The sequence below is a fragment of the Malus domestica genome, chromosome 03 (assembly GCF_042453785.1).
Source record: "Malus domestica chromosome 03, GDT2T_hap1".
In the NCBI taxonomy this organism is placed as follows: domain Eukaryota; kingdom Viridiplantae; phylum Streptophyta; class Magnoliopsida; order Rosales; family Rosaceae; genus Malus; species Malus domestica.
This window is the reverse complement of record NC_091663.1, coordinates 25,918,988-25,925,509: the sequence shown is the minus strand read 5'-3', so window position 1 is coordinate 25,925,509 and position 6,522 is coordinate 25,918,988. Positions and strand designations below refer to the sequence as shown.

The 6,522-nt window shown below is 38.2% G+C and overlaps 1 pseudogene; it reads right to left on the bottom strand.

Moving 5' to 3' along the window:
- Positions 1-1,660: 1,660 nt before the first annotated feature.
- On the bottom strand, positions 1,661-6,197 carry LOC139194765 (uncharacterized; annotated as a pseudogene).
- Between the last annotated feature and the right edge of the window lie 325 nt (positions 6,198-6,522).

Here is a 6,522-nt window from a genome sequence, read left to right as displayed (position 1 = left end):
ACCACTTAAAGTCTCAACTGTGGTTGAGAATGGCAAGGTGGATCTCGGAACTCATTGGGTTTTCTCGTCGGGTTCTGGAAAACAAAAATATAATGCATGCACAGATTAGAACCTTCATTTGAACTGAGAATAACTCAACAAAATAGAAATAGAGTAGTGAGTCTCGCCTGAGTTGTAGTTTCAGAGGTTTGAAGCTCTCGGCTTCAATGGCAGAACACACAGAGGTGTTCTAACGACGTATGCAGGGTTATAGTTGTGTTCCTTAAGTTCCAAGGATTCCAGATATGAGGTTAAACTATTGGGTTTAATTTGTTTTTTGAAGAGGAAAGAAACAAGAGCTCTCGGAGCTCTAGAGTGCTTGAGGGTTCCCGTGAGAGAGATAGAGAGATGTATGAGAGGGAGGTGTTCAAGAAGAGAGGGAAGAGAAGAGCTAAGAAACTGCCACTTGGCAGTTTATGAGGAATAAGGAGTCTACATCAAGGGTTAGGATTAAAAGAGATAAAATATTAAATTGATAGATTTAAAATAATGTTCTAGGGGAAAAATAGAAATAAAATGGAAATATGGGGGTGGTTGTAATAGTAAGCACTAACACCGAGTGTAGCAATGTATGATGAGCAGGTAAAATGCATATGAACGTGCCATGACAGTATATAAATCATAACCATAAATTAACATTTCTAAAATTAAATAAAACATGGCATGATAGGCATAAATCAATCCAAAAGCATATGTGGAAACTATAAAGTTTATATATATATATACACGAAAACAAATGCCAACTCACTGATATGTTGATGGATCGTAGCCTCTTAGCCTCGCTTGTCCTCGTACCTCATCGGGGTAATTATCCCATATATGTGAAACAACTAATAATAATTAATTAATAAGGACATATATGAAAAAGCTAAGAAAAACCCCTATAGTTTGCTCAAATGAAGGGTTTAAATATACGATAATATTCTACACAAAGTCACATACCCGTACAAGTCAAGCACACGCCGGCCGGAGGCCGGACACGCCCTTACGCACTGCCTAGCCCATGACCACACATGTGCCCACACGCAAGTCAAAGACTGACTGAACCAGGGAATATTCTGTCAAACTTGATGGAATATTTCGTTAAATAGTAACAGAATCTAACTGCGTTAGAATATTCCGTCAACTGTGATGAAATATTCTCATTCTTCTCCGATGATCCTTTGCCGTCCGGTGCCGCCAGTGTCGCTGTCAAGGTTCTAAAAAATGCTAGGCGCTAGTCGGGCGGTGGGCTAGCGCCTAGCACCTAGGCGGGCGCCTAGGCGGATTTAGGTAAATTTTTTGTATATCCTGTGAATAAGTGCATATTAACACTTACAAAACATGTAGAAAATGTACAAAAGAAATATTTCTTTCAACAAATGAAGTAATAATCATATGGTATACTTGAGAACAAGGCAGTGCTTGCAACCACTGAAATGAAATGTGATTTCCAATCTTATGTCCAATGAATGAGCATTCTCAAAATTAGACACTACTTGTAACTTGTAAGTATGGAAGACTAGAACTATGGAAACATTCAAGTCCAACACTACTATCGATGAGTCAAATGTACAAATGTTGCACAAACATTTCACATAATAGAATTAACATTAGTGAGTACAAATGATGGGCATACATTTCATAGAATTAACAATGAGTCAAATGTTCGAATGCTACACATGCAGACACTGACATAAAAGAAAATTGAGCTATGAAGGTTACTAGGCATCAAACTCTTCTTCACCATATCCTCCAAGACTCTCTCCGTGTCGGACTCGAACTCAATTTCCTCATCATCTCCTTCTTCTTCCGTGTCCTCATCTGATATAAAATCTTCTTCATGAAGTTCTCTTACTTCAACATTTTTAGAACTCCCCCTAGGCTTTAGGGAACTACCTACCTCCGATGTCTCTCCAATTCCCGAGCCAAGCTCAAGCTCTTCATCACCACCCTCCACAATCCATCCTTGAGCCATACTAGCTTCACTTGCAAGTAATATGTCCACCTTCTTCTCCTTCTCTCTTTTATTCTTGTTCATAATCCTTGCATTAAATTGGACATAGACTAAATTATTTAACCTTGTTGTATCTAGTCTATTCCTTTTCTTTGTATGTATACCTTCAAAAGAACTCCAATTTCTTTCACAACCGGATGAACTTATAGTCAATGAGAGTATCTTTATAGCCATCCTTTGCAAATTAGGCACACCATTTCCATAATTATACCACCATGCAACTAATGAAGGAAAAAAACACACAATTAGTAATGAAAAATAAGTAGTAAACTCAAATTTAATAAATAAAATATAAGCATATGTGAATATTCATACCCGGATTATAGTTTTCATCATTCTCAGCGCATCCAAGTTTGGCCAAATGTCTTCCAAATCCACCTTCTTTTACTCTATACTTATGCATCTCAACATTTATCACTTGGTTTTGAACCTCATAGTTATTGGGGAAGAACTTCTCAACACAAGTAAAAATCCCCTCCATGACAATTGGATCATGTTGTATGCTTTGATTTTTTAATAAATAATAAGGGTTCAAGAGGTAGCCCGCCAAATGCAATGGATTATCAAGCCGCTTACGAGCTTTTTCATCAATAATTTGAAGAATTGGTTGATAGTTGGCCTCATTGTTCTTGAATGTCTCTTTAATCTCCATCTTTGCTTTTTGTAGCTCTCCATACAAAAACCCCATTGATGGCTTCTTATCCCCATCCACAATTCGAAGTACCTTGAATAAAGGTTCAAACACTTTCAAGCAAAGTAAGACCCCACTCCAAAAATGTGAACTCAATACAGTAGCATATGCCGCTTTCCCCTTTGTAGTCTTGACATGTTTGCATTGTTCCCATTCTTCACTAGCAACCATAACCTTCAAGTCTTTTTTCTTATCCATCAAGCTTTGCAATGTGAGGAAAGAAGTTGCAAATCTAGTGACTCCAGGCCTTATTATGTCTCTTTTCTTGGTATGCTTCCTCATCAATGCCAAAGTTTTATGATGTGCATAAATGAAGATAGTGAAAGCCTTTGCCTTGTTAATAACTCCTTTGAACCTAGGGAGATTACCAATCCTTTGAAGCATGAGATTCAAAGTATGAGTTGCACATGATGTCCAAAACATATTCGGCCTCTTTTTTTTTCATCATGTTTGCAGCCGCCATATTGTTAAAAGCATTATCGGTTACCACTTGAATCACATTTGGAGGCCCAATTTCTTCAACACACTTGTCAACATATTCAAAATATATTCCCCGGTGTGTGCTTCACTAGAGCATTCCTTAGAAGAAAGAAATATGGTGCCTTGCTTGCAATTGACACATAAATTCATTATGCTTCTTCTTTTTCGGTCACTCCAAGCATCGGTCATGATTGAGCAACCATTCAAAGCCCACTATTCTTCATGTTTCTTGAGTGACTTTTTTACTCTTTGTACCTCTTCTTCCAATAATGGCTCCCTTAATTCATATTGGCTTGGAGGTAGGTAACCCGGGCCAAATTGACCAATCGCTTCCATTACACGCTTGAAGCTATCATTATCAATAGCATGGAAAGGAATATCGGCTTTGTTGGAAATGTGCCCTAAAACCAATCATATGATGATACTTTACGGACATTTCACATGTTAAACTAATCTAGTTTAATATCAAGGGCAAAGATTATTGTTTAAGCCATCTCATATAAATGTTATATGCTTAAACGATAAGTCCAAAGAATATGTAATTAGGAGAATGTAATTTAAACAAGTTAGATTCATGAGACCATTCTCTTTCGTATACATATCCTAAACATTCCTGATCATAGGATTGCCAATTGGGCATTGACAATCCGTTAAGATCAGTACATGTTATGTCTTCTCTCAGGGAGAGTGACTGGTCTCGAGTCATTGGTGTAATTGACACCAAGACAAGCATGTAGGTGCTCAATAGAGAATGAGTCCACTGAACACGATCAACGATGAGTTCTCATACTCATGTCACATGAGAACTCATAGTTGGGATAATGCAAAGTAGTCATTTGACCTGAGACATCATAGTTGTCTTGTGGTTAGGTCCTTGATCTTTGACTATGTCAATGTCACCCCGTCCGAGGGTGTCCACGGCATAGTTGGGGTTAAGCCACTTAGGCATGGAGGCAAGTAAATGCGCAACAAGGGATCTCTAACCTTCAAACCGTTTGAGGGAGAATACTCTATGATATGATTAAGAATCTCTGGCCAGAGTATGAATGAGATTTAGGAAGTCGTTCCAAATCACATTCAAGGTAATCATATAAGTAAACGAATCACATTGGATAGTCGACATGAATAAACTATCAAACCAAACAATGTGGTCAAGAGTATTGTATTAGAGAAAGACCGTATTGCATTGTAATCCTAAACTGAATAGGTTCTCCACCTCTTCTGATTAGCTTGGGTAACTATGACATACTGCTAGGTGTCACTCATGGTTTGTGGAAGCCCTAAACGTGTATAATCACTAAAGGGAGAATTGAAAGTAAGTTTCAATTCACAATCGATTTGAAAGAGTTCTAATCGCCCACTGCCTCGCTAAAAGGAACCTAATGGATCGTACACCGTGTAAGGCAGAGATTGAAGAAACAACGGAGATGAGTAATGATAATTAAATGGTTTAATTATATATGGCAATGATTAATTAATATGTTAATTAATCAAAAGTATAAAGTTCGTTAAAAGACCACGGGTTAGTTTTGGGCCTCAAGGCCCAATGGGCTTCGAACGTCAAGCCCATTGACTTAAGTTGTATGACAACTTAATGACAAATAATTCACAAAGGCCTTAAAAGCCCAATGAAACCCTATGGCCGGTCATTTTGTTAAAGGAGTGGGTTTTGGACTTAATTACAAGTTTGCCACTCCAATGAATAAAGGTATAAATATGACTTTATAGCCAAAATTCATTTAGGGTTTCTTTTGGAGAAAATTGGAGACAACACAAAGCTCTTATTTCTCTCTAAAGAGGCCGGCCACCCTTGGAGGGATTAGCTAGTAATCTTTCTCCTCCAAGGTCACTCATCTCTTCTTCACATCTTACCTTGGTGTGGAGACTTAGAGGTTCTCTATTTTGAGAACTTGGAGAAACATATTCTTCCATCCAAATCCATGGATCTAAGAAGCAAGGAATGAAGGCCCTCTCCTTGGGTGATTAGCCTTTGCTTATGCAAAGAGAAATCTACAAAGGTATAAATTTCTCAACTCACTTTGATTTGAGTTGAGTCTTGGTTCACCAATCTACTAGGCTTTGAATTTCATGGTTAATGTTTTATTTTTAAGTGCATACAAGCATGATTCCGCCTTTTAATTGTTAATTGCATGCTATAGATGTTGCTTAAATGAACATGTTTTTCACAAAATTTCCTTCAGGCTTCATACACCCATCGAGCCACATATTGATCCACTTGATGTGTTCTTTCTTTCCAAATTGCATTATGGATGTTTTTTTGCCGAATCTTCTTACTTCCCTCATTTGAAGAATCGGGATTGATGGAGGATGCAAACCTATCCATAGGTCCAAGAGTGCGAGGCCTTTTCCTTGATCCAATCACTTCAATGTCTTCTTCTTCTTGAATTTGTTGAAGTTGCACCTCTTCCCTCACTTCCACAATGTGCTTATCCCTTTGTTTCTTCTTATTTTTTGCTTCTTCTAATGCGGCTCGACATTTGGCTTTATCTTTATCCGAAGACTTTGTGCATGCCGCTACATTTCCCCTTATGTTGGCTACATGTTGTTTTAATCTATGTACTCCACCACTAATGATTTTGTCACACAACTTACATTTCACCTTATCTGAGTTTGTAGGATTTGCCAAGATCCCATATTCCCATCCCACATCTTCCGAGCTACGCTTCAACACATCTTCAGATTGGGAGGAGGACGACATTTTAGTAGATGCTCCAGAAGATGAAGTACCAGTCATCATCACACAAGAGAAGAAACAATCCTAAAATTCATATAAAATAAACATTACAAACTTTTAGGTATTAATCTCCCACAAAAAATTATCACAGTATTTTAACTTATAAGCCAAGTTAGCCAACTCAGATTGATGATCAGAACTTAGAAGTATAACTAAATGAAATGGAAAAACAGTTCAAGAACCTGCCAGTTAACCAAACCAAATTGCTGATGCAGAATTCCACTCAACTGATGCATGTTGCTGTTATAGCTCTGAGAATAGCTAACTAAACCAATCTAACTCTAAAGGCAGCCATCATAAATTGGAAAGCTCATTCGACGAAAGGCTATATTAAAAAAAGGTTCATGTATATGCCCAATTATACAAACAATTGTGACAGACGATGTTCTTGTTTATAAATATATGCAGATTGGGTCCTCGCATGCATCCAGAGGCGAAGCTACGTAGGAGCGAAAGGGGGCGTTCGCCCCTCCGCTCGCCGGAAAACAAAGGCAGGAGCAACCCTTGAACCCCCCTAGTTCGGCCGGAAACTGGGGAGCCCCGGGTTCTGAAACCAGAAAC